The 13,549-nt window shown below is 47.0% G+C and overlaps 1 protein-coding gene and 2 non-coding genes across 3 annotated transcripts in view; all 3 read right to left on the bottom strand.

Annotated features, from left to right (window-relative positions):
* Positions 1–13,549, bottom strand: part of LOC144149198 (tetratricopeptide repeat protein 8-like) — a 142,790-nt gene that overhangs the window by 76,908 nt on the left and 52,333 nt on the right. The gene's annotated exons all lie outside the window — the stretch shown is intronic.
* On the bottom strand, positions 366–459 carry Trnay-gua (transfer RNA tyrosine (anticodon GUA)). The gene is made up of 2 exons: positions 423–459; positions 366–401 (listed from the first exon to the last, which is right to left on the bottom strand). It is a non-coding gene; the product is annotated as a tRNA-Tyr (tRNA).
* On the bottom strand, positions 11,627–11,720 carry Trnay-gua (transfer RNA tyrosine (anticodon GUA)). Its single transcript has 2 exons — positions 11,684–11,720; positions 11,627–11,662 (listed from the first exon to the last, which is right to left on the bottom strand). It is a non-coding gene; the product is annotated as a tRNA-Tyr (tRNA).

Genomic DNA, 13,549 nt, shown 5'->3' on the forward strand with positions numbered 1-13,549 from the left:
GCCACGTAAGAATACTTACTAATATTCGATTAGCCGAATACATGTGCACTTTCTTATATTTTTCAAATTATCAAAACTACAAAAAAATATGCTTGCCCTACGTCTTGGCAATCGCGTGGTTATTCAGCGATCCGAGGTCCAAGCAACGGTTATCTGTTTTCCAGCTGTGTTGTCACTGTATGCAGTGTCGGAGACGCTCGGCAGACGACCCTCTAATCTGTAAACCCCCTGTGACTGTACACAGCCGACGGACACAGAAAACACTGCACTTCGCGAGTCATCATGTCTGACGCTCAGCGTTTACGCTTCTGCCACATTTGAAGGTTCGTGCTTTATGCGAGCCGACAAATTAGGAAAAAAAAGAGTCCGTCGAGCCGGATTCGAACCAGCGACCTATGGATGTCTGCACCACAGGGAAACCTCTACAGTCCACCGCTCTACCAACTGAGCTATCGACGGAACGGAATTTCGCTTGCGGTCGGCTCGCCTGGACCAGAGCCGCTCGCAGGTGACCTAGAAATGAGTGCGAAGCGAACTCGTTCAGCCGAAGTCCTCGTTGTAGGCGCGGGAAGTACACTTGGCGTGCGCTTATTTTCCTACGTCCTTGCCACTTTTCTTACACGAATCGCCCCCCCCCCCCCCCCTACGGAACTTATACACTGTAAAATAATTTACACCCTAAAGGGTGCAAACCACTATGACTAACACCTTTACACCCAAAATAAAAACAAAAGGAAACACCCTGAAATAGTTTTGTTGTTTAAATTAACCTTGCACCCTAGCAAACACGCAAGGGTAAACACTTTTAAAGGGTAACTTAACGCTAATTACACCCTTTAAAAGAGTGTTTTTCTTTGTTTTATAAGGTATGAGGGTGTTAGTTATAGACAAAAAGGGGTGTAAAAAACTTTTCAGAGTACTGTTTCCTATTCACTCTAATCTATATATTTTATAGACAGTGTAAAAGAATTTACACCCTTTTTGTCTACAACACCCTATAAAAAAGAAAAAGAAACACCTTTTGAGAGGTTGCAAGTAACAATAAAACACCTTTTAAAATGATGTATACTTGTGCTTTTGCTAGGGTGCACGGGTGTAAGGGTGTTGGTTAAAAACAGGGTGTAAATCCTTTTACAGTGTATGAAGACCTCCCTTGCCCTCTTCGCTAAATCAATGGTGGCTTTTCATCCTGAGAATGACAATCTCGCTATACCAAATTTGTTTACTGAGGTGAGAATGTATACCGTATACATTCAACTTCAGCAAACAGTATACGCACTGGTATACGCAAACACTATACGCAAACAATAGAGAGTTTTAGCATGTAGTTACCGTGTTTGCGTTACCGTTTACCGTGTTACCGGAAGCCGGAGTTTCCGTTTACCGCTGAAAACGGTAGGACACGTTTTCGCACACCGTTTGCGGTTCGCGTATTCCGGCCGGCGTGGCGCAGGTAGCAACAGCTGATAATTAGTCGCAGAGAAAATCACTCATAATTTTCTTGCTCATATCTATTTGCATTAGTTAAAGTAACTTGAATATTTCACTTTTGAGGTAAAGCATTCACACTAACTGCAGTTGTTTGGAGAATACTGTAACCATCACCTGTAGAGCTTTAAAAATAAAACGTGCTGGTGGCGCCATGTACCAAGTAGAGTTAGAATCAAGGATAAATAGAATTTGCCCCCGCGCTAAATATTTAGGCAAGAAATGAGTAAAATACGTTGTAGTAATTACTCAGTAACCTACACTGCCTTGCCCAGCACAATTTTGGAGGCCTAGAAGCACTTTCCGAGATCAGAAACTAATCTGAACTATTTCAGGCGGGCAAGGCTTAGCACGAGTAGGGGCGGCCATTTTGCTCACCCATCTCAGAAAAATGGTCGTTTGTCGCTTTCCTGAGTATTATGTACAAGAAAAACGTAATAAACAGCATCAAGTAAGATCCCTTTTATCGGCTGTACCAAGCATAATGCACCGAGCGCACTGAATTTGCTGTAATCAATACGCAAGGGCACACTTCGTCTGCTCAGGAAGCTTGCTGGCGACGGCAAAGCCTGTGCCGGTAAGTTACCGTTCGCGGTAACTCTCGAGCATGCACTGTCCACTCCCGCAAACACGGTAGACGGTAACGTAAGCCCGGCAAATTTGAAGTCAAGGGTATGACGGAAGCCCGTCTGGTAAGGATGCATTTTGAAGAAGAAAGACCAGGACGCCGACCACGAGTTCTTTCGAGTTTAAAAGGAATGAACGTTTCGGCTTCCACTCGGAAGCCTTGGTCACAATGAAATCTTGAAGGGAAATAATCGCCTTAACACAACGCTGCGCAGACAACTTGCGTAGATTGATGGCATATTTCCAGCTTTCCTATTCAGCGTGTGTTCCGTAGTCTCTATGTGAAGCGATTCCAGTAGCGGGCATAAGGTAGCATTCCTTTCTTTTGCGAGGACACGTGCAGCAGACCAGTTGATTTTGTGCGATGTGGTATCGCAGTGTTCGGCAAGGGCGCTTGTCGACACGTGGTTCTTGTTTACATCATTTCGATGTTGCTGCAGGCGCTTCGCAAGGTTTCCAGACTCGCCAATGCACACGTAATGGCAATCTGCACAAGGAATGACGTAGACAACTCCTGGATACCTCTCTGCCTGCAGTTTGTCCTTCACGTTCACAAGTTCATGCCTTAGTTTGCGAGACGGCACATGCGCCGTTTGCACGTTGTATGAGCGGAGTATGCGTGACAAAGCCTCGCTGATGCCGGGCACGTACGGAATTGCCGGGCACGTACGGAATCGCCAACCTGACGACGGAGGCACTCGAGGAGCGTTCCCTCGCCTCTTTTGATTGTAGGGTTTAACGCGCCGACGCAACGCAGGCGATGAGGCGCGCCGTAGTGGAGGGCTCCGGATTAATTTTGACCACCTGGGGATCTTTAACGTGCGCCGAAATCTCGTACACACGGGCGTTTTTGCTTTCCGCCTCCATCAGAAAAGCGGCCGCCGCGGCCGGGAATCGAACCCGCGACCTCGTGCTCAGCAGCGCAACGCCTTAGCCACTGAGCCACCGCGGCGGGTCTCGCCTCTTTTGCACCGCAACCAAGGACGTTCCTGTGCTACGTCGATGACTGCTTTTGTGGGCTGTCAAAAGACTCTACAACCCGCCGCGGTGGCTCAGTGGCTAAGGCGTTGCGCTGCTGAGCACGAGGTCGCGGGTTCGATTCCCGGCCGCGGCGGCCGCTTTTCTGATGGAGGCTAAAAGCAAAAACGCCCGTGTGTACGAGATTTCGGCGCACGTTAAAGATCCCCAGGTGGTCAAAATTAATCCGGAGCCCTCCACTACGGCGCGCCTCATCGCCTGCGTTGCGTTGGCGCGTTAAACCCTACAATCAATCAATCAAAAGACTCTACAGTCTTTCATTGCTCACCTCAATGAAATGGAACCGGCCATCCAATTCACGACTGAGAAAGAGGCCTACGGGCATCTGGCATTCCTAGGCGTCCTGGTGAAGCGTGATGCTGTGGGGCTGTCTTTTGCGGTGTTCAGAAAGGAGACTCACACCGGCCATTACCTACACTTTAATTCGGTGCATCCGGAAGCACAGAAGCGGTCTGTGGTCTCCTCCCTTTTCCGCAGAGCGGACAGGATCTGCACCAAGGCAGAGGACCGGGTGGCGGACAATGCGCGAGTTCGCTACGAGCTTTCATCGTGCGGTTACCCTGAGGGCTTCATCGATCACACAAAAAACAGCGCTCAATACGGGACAGAAGGAAGAAGGCTACACACACAGCGCTGTGTGTGTAGCCTTCTTCCTTCTGTCCCGTCTTGAGCGCTGTTTTTTGTGTGAAGTATGAACCAACAGGCCCAAACACTTCCATGGCTTCATCGACTCTGTTCAGCGGCAGCGCCCTCGCCCTGCGCATGCTGCCGACATCGGACCTCAAAAGCGGGCGGCAATTCCGTACGTGCCCGGCATCAGCGAGGCTCTGTCACGCATACTCCGCTCATACAACGTGCAAACTGCGCAGGTGCCGTCTCGCAAACTAAGGCATGAACTTGTGAACGTGAAAAACAAACTGCAGACAGAGAGGTATCCAGGAGTTGTCTACGTCATTCCTTGTGCAGATTGCCATTACGTGTATATTGGCGACTCTGGAAACCTTGCGAAGCGCCTGCAGCAACATCGAAATGATGTAAACAAGAACCACGTGTCGACAAGCGCCCTTGCCGAACACTGCGATACCACATCGCACAAAATCAATTGGTCTGCTGCACGTGTCCTCGCAAAAGAAAGGAATGCTACCTCACGCCTGCTACTGGAATCCCTTCACATACAGACGACGGAACACACGCTGAATAGGAACGCTGGAAATCTGCCTTCAATCTACGCAAGTTTTCTGCGCAGCGTTGTGAAACGTACTTAAGGCGATTGTTTCCCTTCAAGATTTTATTGTGACCAAGGCTTCAGTGTGAAAGCCGAAACGTTAATTCCTTTTAATTCCGTTAAACTCGAAAGAACTCGTGGTCGGCGTCCTGGTCTTTCTTCTTCAAAATACGGTAAATATACCTCAGCAAACAGTATACGCAAACAATATACTCAGTGGGTATACTGTATACGCACTGGGTATTTATTTCTCAAGCAAACATTGCCTACAAATTCTTTACCACCATATTTCAAACAAGTTGATTGGTCCTCACGCCTGCCTGCCGCCGCAGCCTAAATCCAAGCACGGCGCTGGAAAGATGTTTAATCGGACAGAGGTAGGGCGAATGCGTTTCTTAGATGGCAAGGAAGGGGGAGTCCAAAATGAATCTTTGCTTTCCAAGAATTGTGTACGTAAAGACGGTAGGAACTGCAAGTCTATGAGGCTCTTATAAATAAACCAACAGCTAAGAGAATCACCGGGACACCTAAGCACTCCTTATGTTGCAGTGATTGCGATATAATTAGTGTGCAGTTGCCGAGCGTCTCTTCCCATTAACGTTGTATATTGCTGTTGTTGAAGTTTCTAGGTATTTGGCGCATACCAAATCAGGAGATTGGCCAAACATAAGTGGTTGGTGAAAAAGAGAGAGGTTCTTATCTAGGTACTGGAGTAAAAAAATTTAAAAGGATTACAAAGTCGTTTTTTATGCCTTAGTTGGAGAAGCGAGAAAGGAAAATAATAATTATAAAATGAAAGAAAAGGAACAGGTATACACTGAAAGAAATTTTTTGAGGTTACATTACACCGAGTTTCAACAAGGCGCAGGAGGGCAGAGCAAACGTCCCGGCGGCAGAACCCCATTTCTGAAGCCCCGAATGATAGAAGAGCCGGCACTGACAGGGCTATCTCCAGACTACGAAAAGGAACATCAATGAGCTGATGTCTGGGACTTGCAAATCATGGACAGACTCGTGGACAGGTAATCATGGACAGGTAATGGTCGACAGACTCATCTTCGTTGCAGTAACTGCACAGAGCTGTTACCCATATCCCTTCGCGTCTTTTTCGTCTTCCCTCCGTTACTACGATTTGGCGCATACAAGCGTTCGCATCGTCAACGAAACGCAGCATTTAGCGGGAACGTATTCTCTTACTCCCCTAATTGCTGCATCTGTTTTGGCATGCACAAATCACTCATGCAAGACTCACTGCATGTCCATGACACACGTTCCTAAGTCGAAGGCCACAATGCATTCACTACACTCTAAATTGATTAACAGCATTTTTGTCTATGACTAATATCCTTACACCCTATCGAAAAACGAGCAAAAACACCCTTCAAAAGGGTCTATTCTTGTGTTTTTGCTTAGGGGGTTATAAACAACAACACACCCTTAAGGGTGTTTTCTTTGTTTTTTTTTCCTAAGTAGGATTGTTAGATATCAGCATCATCATCATCATAATCATCATCAACCTGTCTACGCCCACTGCAGGGCAAAGTCCTCTCCCATAAATCTCCAATTATCCCGGTCCTGTGCTAACTGCGACCAATTTATTCCCGAAAATTTCTTGATATCATCCGCCCATCTAAATTTAGATGGGCAGATGAGATAGACACTGTTAGACAGTGTCTATATCTACGATGATCCTACGATGACCCGCCGTTACCGCAACTGACGATGATGCCGCTCCCCCGACCAGTTCACCAGCGCCTACCCAATTAATCCTCTTCGACGTTTCTCAGCTGCATAGACAGGCATCACTGTTCGTGGGTCGTGGTTCATCTAGATCATCACCCTCATCCGTGGCGGCACGGGCTCCCCGTTTACAATCATCTAATTTTAGGGGCGAAGCCCCTCAGGGGCTCGGACTGTCGGCGTCTCCTGTCATCGTCGTCGTTTCATGTACCCCCGTTACTAAAACACCGGGACACTCCTTTCCCAACGCCTCGCGCTACAACGTAATGGGTGCTGAAAGAACGCACCGGGACAATCGTTTTCCAATGCCTCGCGCTAGAAGGTTTCATCTCCGTGGGCAAAAACATGTACTAAAATAACAAACCGGCACACTCGTTTTCCAAAGCCTCAGACTATAGAACGCTTCGTGCTTCAAAGACACGAGAATTTTACAGCAAAGCTGTATACCGCTACCCCCAACGGTTTCATCTCCGTGGGCAAAAACGCCAAGGCGCCAAGAATACACTTATACACTGCATGCTTCGCCCCTCCCCAGGTTTCCCGTTAGTTGAGGTGGCCCGGTTTTTCCTTCTACGCATTCGCCCAACCACTGCGCCCTCGACCGGGAATGTCGCCGTCGACGGGGGGTGTCGCAATATTACGAAGAGAAGACAAAGACGACGAAGCTGCGGTCGTGGTGCGTGGCGTTTCTGGGTGCTGTGGTGGCCGACATCATGTAAATATATCGCTTCGCATTCTACAATCCTTCCAGTCACTCCTCCTGCCGCAACATGAAAATGTTGAATAGCGGAGCACTAATTTCCATTTTGCTTTAAAAAAGCATATCAGAGAAAATGTATTTCTACATTTTGGTTATTCTATAATTCATCATCTTTAAATAATACAGCCTGATTCTTCCAATGTCTTCTTGGTAATTGCCATAGATTGCGCAGATTTTATGGGGACCAAATTGGTGTCCACCCTTTGTTGTACTCATATATTACCGTATTTTCACGCGTACAACCCGCACCAAAAAAAAACGAAAATTTCAGCTGCAATGTAGGGGTGCGGATAATACGCGGGGTTTTTCCTTTAGTGCAGCTTCACAGCAATGCGCGTTGTGCCGTGAAGCTCCTACGCAGTAATACTGACTAAGCCATTCATGGCAGCAATTGCGCAAAACATACAAGGACAAAGAAGAAAAAAAACAACATGGACGGAACCGAAGATGACAACAGCGAGGACTGCGGCTCAAGTGATAGCTCTAGCGAGATCAGTGACACTGAGAGGATTGTGACTTCCGCCTTGCAGTCAGTGTAGTCGACTTGCTAAGTATACACTTTTTAAGTGCGAATGCACTTCTTAAGCGAGCCTGAAGCGTCCGCCGCCGTCCGCATTCCGCCGCCATCCGCATAGCAACAGCTGCGGGTGCGCGCGCTCCTCGTCTTCCTTGGCAACGGGGGGAGATGGGCGCGCGCTGCCTGGCCGCTGACATGGCACATACCCACGTGGGGGATTGGCCAGGAATCTCCTCGTCTTCCTTGGCAACGGGGGGAGATGGGCGCGCGCTGCCAGGCCGCTGACATGGAACATACCCACGTGGGGGATTGGCCAAAGGAGTACTGACACGAAATTTCAAAGCTGAGATCCGCTCTAGCAATCAAGTACAACGACAACACAAATAGGTGTCTGTGCATGGCTCATACCCACCTGGGGGATTGGCCAGGAATCGGGCGTGAGAAGGGCTAATGCACCCGCTTAAAGGAGTACTGACACGAAATTTCAAAGCTGAGATCCGCTCTAGCAATCAAGTACAACGACAACACAAATAGGTGTCTGTGAATAAATGCATCTTTCTTTCTTTGTAGTTGTGTGTGTGTGTGTGTGATCTCTCTTTCGCGAACATTACAGTTGTGTGCGTGTGTGTAATCTCTCGACTACTCATTAAGATCACGATATCCACCGTAATCGCGCAATCAACAACCGTGCATTCGCACTTACACACTCTCCCCCTCGGGGAAGTGCGAGGGAATTTTTTCTGTTTACATGCTATGTGATGTGTTGCTTGAGCAGTAGCCTTGGTGAAGTTTGTCCTGTATGAAATGTGCGGGCAATACGCGAGGATCTTCTTTTTTTTTTCTTCTTTTCTGGCGGGCTGAAAGTGGGGGTGCTGATTATATGCAGGGGTGGGTTTTACGCGCGAAAATGCGGCATTGTCAATCCTGCATGGTCATGGACAAATGAAATGCGAACACGAAAATATGAACCAGAGCATGCAAATTTGAAAAATTCTGTTCGTTGAGGTCCAATAACGGCGCGCTATTTGTATATTTGGAAAGGCACATTCCCCCCAACTTTGTTTTTGCAACTAAGCCACGTCTCATTTTGACTTACATAGAAAGAAATCGCACTATTTGTGTGCTTCAGTTCATATTTTTATGTTCGCGTTTCATTTGTTCATGAATGACTCTCCAGTTGGTTTGTGTACTGTAACCTGAGCCGGTGTTAATGTATAAACGTATTCCATGAGCCGACTACTTGCTAAGGGCCTAAGTGTTTTTGACAACAATGTTTTCTCTGTACAAACGCATCAAATAAAATATCTGAAGTGAGATGAATTAAATTCGGGCTTGTTCTTTCTCTCCTTATAGCTACAACTACACAACTGATCGCGTGAGATACTGTCTTCGAAGAATCGTTCTAACGGTTTAGCTGTACGCCAACAGCAGTGTCTGCAATTACCGGCTGTGTGACCATCTGTGACTTTTGTCTTATTTTCCTGGGCGCATATCGCCTAAGCGAAGGACAGAGTTATACTATATTTCATTTTTCCCATAAAACATTAGGTTGGATAAAGTGCTGTTTTGAGCTATTATTCCACGGTGAACATCTTACAACTTGTCTAACTGTCCACAACACTCAAATTTGATTAGTTAACTTCCCTTTGTTACTACAGCGATCCAGCTTGAATTTGAAAAAAGATATGAAGCTCAGAGTTTCTTTTCTTTATTGACATGTGCAGGCGATCTTTTGTGTTCAGGTAATCACTTAGGGTGCCAACGAGGATTACCGGTTCGTTAGCCACTTCGTCTTAGTCCTTTCCGAAGCACACTCGTTTCTCAGAATGTTTTGTAACTTCGGGTTAAGAATTTATAGCTGTATTCTAACATACACTGAATTATGTGCGTGTTGAATGATTCATCTATTGCAAGTATTCCTTTTGCTCTCGTGGCACAAGGCTCGAAAGATTTGATTTTTAATAAAATTAAATGTTTGCTATATGAACGTTTGCTCGACATGTTCTATAACGTGCATATTGACGGTAAAGCGCTCAGTTGGGGGTGAGAAGATTTAGTTGCATGTTTTTCATTCCATGTTGTTCGTTTTTTTTTCATGTCTTCGGTCAATGTGATACCATTTAAGCTTAACAAATGTTAATCCATCACTGTGTTTCTTTCTTTCGCACGTCTTCTTGCAATTTGAACCGTAACGAAACGCGCCCGTGACAAGTATCGGGTTCGTTTAGTGTCATTTTTGTCATTCCTAACTTGCGTGTTTGGAGGAATGTTAGTGTAAGCTCCTCCTACTAAATTCCATTCGCACCACCTTATGCCCTTTACGGTACACGTGTTGTCTATTGGGTGCATTGTAAATCTACTATATGTTCTCGTTGCAAAACGTCTGTAGAATGTACGTGGGCTTGCTTTTAGATTTGAACCAACAATTTAGGCAATACGAGTGTATCCCCCAACTACGTTAGTGCACTCCAAGCGAAGATAAGCGTTCTTGCAAGAAAATAAACATACGCAAGATAAACACATAAAGCAAGCATAAGCAACTGTATACGGTTTTGCACACTACCGCATTAATTTTTAAAAAAAACGCTCTGACTGATCACACCAGCATCACTGGGCATCCTCGGTTTAGCAGTCCTGGACGGTCCCCGGGCAGTCCGAGGACAGCGTTCGGACCGGAAGTCCCATTGAAATACATAGAAAAATCGAGCCCCCGATCGCGTCTCGGTCAATCCGCGGACGACCCAGGACTGATAATCGAGGATTCCCACTGTTAACCGGTGTAGCGATGCCGCAGAAGGAAACATTGAGGGGACCAGGAAGGGTTTTAGGACAAGGAACTGATTTCTGTTAAGGTGAAGGCTTAGATCTTCATGTTTCATAGAACGTGTTGCAATTTCTGAGACAGAGAAAGTGAGCAGGCACAGAAAAAAGCAGCGCGAACCTCGGATCACACGCCGAAAAAGGGAAACAGGGCAGAAAAAGGCTCAGATGAGGGCTCTGAGAAAGGGCGCCGGGAAAGGAAAACAGCGACGCCAAAGGAGAGTAATTCGCCGCCGCACGCGCCGAATGAGCCGCCTAGGCAGGTGAAAGCACCGACGGGGGCAAACTGGAGGCTCCTGACGACGGCGGGCGACAGGTAGAGCTTCAGAGGACTGTACAAGAAGTTGATCTGACGGACGACGCGGCAAAGTTCACCGAAAGTTCAACAGCAGATCGGCAGAAGGTACAACTAGGCTACCGCCTTCACATTCTTGGAAAGCTCGAAGTATTACCCGTATTTTTTAGATACAATGATGCAAAGCCCAGCGAATGGACTTGACAATCTGAATGTAGATTGTCTGGTTATTGTTAGCATCGTTTCCCCCCTATCTCCATCCATGAAGATGGCACGAAAGTGTCGTGTGAAGAAGTTTACAACTATGCACGACATATCTGTGCTACCATCGCTTTTGCCGATACAGCGCAAGAAGAAACGTGATATTCAACACGAAGGCAGAATTCAGACGTTTCAGTGGCACACGCCTGTCAGTTTGAGTAACGCTTGAATAAAGCGTTTTGACGACTTTTTGTGAACATAACACACGTGTGATCCGTCCTTAGTCAAGTGTGTGCTGGTACAAAAACACGTAAATACTCACGAATACACGCTGTTCTTCAGAGAGAGAGATGGAGAGAGAGGGACGTTCTGTTTCAGGAAAGCAGAGTAGTTTATCGATATCAGTGCCTAATTAAATCAAATGTAGTTGTCAGTAGCGCCTCTCCTTGCCGACTTCCTCGCGGTCAGTTTTATTTCTTCATTTCCTTGCGCTTTGCTCACAAACAGAAAATGACGTTAAGAAAGTATAAAGTAAGAACGCGCATGTATACCCAATTGCGGCAGTTGAGAAGAAGGCGTGTTGTCCTGTTTTTAATGAATTTTTCTTCTGGTTCGCTGATCCCTCTTACGATTAAAACACTCCTGATCGTGCTCAGTTGACAAGACAGGAGGACGAAATCACCGCCCAGGTGCACGGGAAACATGGCTCAGGGCGGAAGTTGAACGGGGATGTGCTGAACGCCCCCTGCCAAATAACATTACGAAGCCATGCATGGCGAACAGACTCTGTCACCAGCCAGCCACCTCGCGGTACACCCATGAAGTGCATCACCTGGTATTATCGCGCAGGATTACGCGTCAAGGCAATTTAACTATAAGACAATTAAAAAAAAAAGCGAGCTCGCAAAAGAAATGTCCGTCGAGCCGGATTCGAACCAGCGACCTATGGATATCCGCATCGTTGAGTAACCGCTACAGTCCACCGCTCTACCAACTGAGCTATCGACGGAACGAGTTGGTGTAAGCAGCCGGTTTGCCCGTGTGCACGCCGTGGCCTGGAATGATAGAAAGTGACCCATAAACGCACGCGAGAAAGTGCGTACCGCCCTCTCCGCTTCCAAAACTCTTTCAGCCAAGCTCCACGTGTCCCGTTACGTGCACTGTTACGTGAACTGGCTGCACTGCGAAGCGCCGGGCTCTTATTACATTAAAGCCGTCCTGCATTGAAGTGTAACCCAAATTGCGTCGCCTCGACGGTCGCTCAGAGCGAGTGTAAAACGCGCTGTTTATTTACAAAATATCAAGGGGATTTCGATTGCGCGAGGTCCTCTGCCGGCTGTTCGGTTGCGTTTCGCACACTTTAAAATTGATTTTAAATATCTTCTAGGCTGTATTCGCCGCTGATATTTTGCAGATGATGTATGTGTGTTCATACAAATCTATCTCCAAAGTTATCTCGCCTTCAAAATTGTGTGTCAGTGTCCTTTTAATAGATTTTATACACTCTGCTGGTCTTTCGTCTTCGCAGTAATGGAAAACAACTCCCGGTCATCTCCACTAACGCGAAACCTCAGAAGGGGCGAATCATGCAGTGTATAAGTGTATTCAAAGATTGTAAGTGTATCTCTTGCCACACGGCGCTCTCTGATTGTGCGTGAGAGAAGCGCCGGCGGGAATTGCAATCGCGCGCTTGCTGAGGCGGTGGCGCCCTCTGTTGTGTTGAACCGGATCTAAGCAATTTGCGTGCCCCGTTTGCCCCAGTTTGGGGTAGTTGCAGGGGTCAACGCGAGCGCAATGCAATTCCCGCGCCTCGCCCTGTGGGCTCGTCCTCGGTGGTGAATGAGGCCCCAGCACCAGCTAAGTGCGGATTTTCTCGTTTCAACCGACACCCGACCCGATCAGGCCTAGCGTCGACATCCGTTAGGTACTTGAGTGGGGCACAATTCACAACCCCTCTGCAAACAGCTTCTGCTTGTGCTTGACGATTGCTGAAGCGGACAGGGAGCGTTCCACAAATATTAAAACCATGTTACTTTATTTTTAACCTGTTTTAGCCATTATACACTTTTCTTTTAGCACGCGTTACGTTCTAGCGCGAGGCGTTGGAAAACGAATGTTTGGGTATTTAGTACCGGGACTACATGAGACGACGATGACAGGAGACGCCGACAGCATGAGTCCCTAACGGGCTTCGCCCATAGAAAGCTCTAAATTTCTTTCTCCGCGAACTTACGAGCAGCCGCTATAAAGCACAGAAGTAACATTGGCTGTGTTTATTGTGAGGAGCGTATGTATTGGTACTCACAGCACATTTATTCAGACTGAAACAGGCTACACTAAGGGATACAAAGGAAAGAAACACGTGAATAAGCGCCTGTCCAGGTATCTCTTTCATTTGTCGGCGTTTGTGAAGCGCAATTTTCACGACGAATAAATTCCAACTAGGCAGCTCGCTGTGATGTATATTTGTAATGCGCAGTGGTTATAACACTTGAATTTGTTTCGGACGGACAGAGAAAGCACAACGATACGAAGCGGCGTCATGTTTTCAACGCCTTCGCCTAAAAGGTACCACACCTCTCCTGATGGAACTCTAATCACGAAAGGTACCGTTGTTCTATCTAAAGTGGTGGCGTGAACGGGGAAAAAAATGTGCGAAAAAAATTGTAATTTTTTGGTTATTGCATAAACAATCTTAGAGCGCTTCTCAGCGTCACCAACTTGACGTTTAGGCCTTGGTGGTGTTGAAGGCCGTGTTTATAGAGAGAAATTGGATGTGTCTAATTCCCCCAGTTCTCGCGCCTCTGTGGGACGAAAACTGGTGAACCTGTCTTCAGC

This window comes from Haemaphysalis longicornis, unplaced genomic scaffold (genome assembly GCF_048455015.1).
Source record: "Haemaphysalis longicornis isolate Haplotype H1 unplaced genomic scaffold, Haemaphysalis longicornis Haplotype H1 scaffold_8, whole genome shotgun sequence".
Classification (NCBI taxonomy): domain Eukaryota; kingdom Metazoa; phylum Arthropoda; class Arachnida; order Ixodida; family Ixodidae; genus Haemaphysalis; species Haemaphysalis longicornis.